Genomic DNA, 1,429 nt, shown 5'->3' on the forward strand with positions numbered 1-1,429 from the left:
GGAGGAGGGGGGATTTGAAATCTTACCTCCTCCACTAGACAGAAGATGAGAGCAAATTTTTGCGCCCCAAACCACATAACTTAGATCATCTTTCTGAGGGCGGGCTGTGTTGACCCCGCTTGTAATTACTACCAGCCCTGGCTGGTGAAATGTTTGGCTCAGTCTTCCGTACCCCGTAGATCTATACATAATCCCGACAAAAAGAGTGGAGATATTCGATATAAAAAGGACACCTGAGCGTTTTCCCTTTTCTTGGAAAGATCCTTTAATGATCATAAATAACTCTATAAAGTATGACCAGTTCGATATAAACGTCAACATAAGCAAATAAGGAGTAATAAATTATCTGTATAATATAGAAGCTTCTTAGCGTGCCAGCCAAAAGAAAAAGAAATCTTTAGTTCAAGCCTTCCCACTCTGAGACAAAAATTTCTTTAATATATGTACGAACAAACAAACAAAAAATTTGCTTTGTGAAACTTCGAAACATCATTTCCGACATTCAAATTTTTGTTTGAGGGGAGTTTTTTTTTAATTGTGGGGGGGGGGTGTTGTTGTTGCTGCTGTTGTTGTTGTTGTTGTTGTTGAGGTTGTTGTTTATTTGTTTGTCTATTTAGTTTTTGTACCCCAACCCCCATTCCAAGTTGGATCGAGAAGTCGGATCGTTAACTCTTTACTCCTAGAAATATCAAATCATGTTGTCACCTAACGTGCTGTAGACCAACGATTTTATAACTATATTTCAATTCAAAAGCCATCTGATCGTGAACTTTATCAAATAAGCAGCTTCATCATAAATGTAACACTTTTTGAATATAGCGCGTTCTGTCACAGTGACAAAAAAAAACAATACAAGTACACACAAAAGCCAAAATTACATTGTGTTCCGTTCCGTATTAAAAACTGACAAGGGCATATTATAATTATCAGCCCTGGTCGGCCGTTGAGGTGCTAGTATTATGGAAGCGACGGTACGGAACGGCATGGGTTCACTGACCCTTTCACAACGGCCGCGGGGGTATTAAAGAGGCGGGACCTCTGACCTCCGACCTCAGACCGACTTGCTCGGCGCGCATCTCAGACCTTGTAATTGTATAGGTATCCTGTATATAGAGCGCCCGTTTCAACACTACTTGGGTTATTTAAGGAGCCGGAGCCTCGAATTCAAAAGTCCATCTCCGATAGGACGAAAACAAGTTGGGTGGAGAACTCCTTGAAAACTTTTCAACAACCCACAGGGGGATTCAAACCAAGGCTATAAGCACCAAAACCCAGCATGACTTCCTGAGCTAGCCGAATTAAGCCATGAGGGAGGAAAGCAAAAGCAAAAAATATTTTATAAGAACAAGGCAAAAAGCACATCGGTAAGGATTCGAACGGAGGTCACCAGCACCGCAAGCCAAACTACGTTTGTGATTGTTAATCCCCC

The sequence above is a fragment of the Aplysia californica genome, unplaced genomic scaffold (genome assembly GCF_000002075.1).
Source record: "Aplysia californica isolate F4 #8 unplaced genomic scaffold, AplCal3.0 scaffold00081, whole genome shotgun sequence".
NCBI classification, from domain to species: domain Eukaryota; kingdom Metazoa; phylum Mollusca; class Gastropoda; order Aplysiida; family Aplysiidae; genus Aplysia; species Aplysia californica.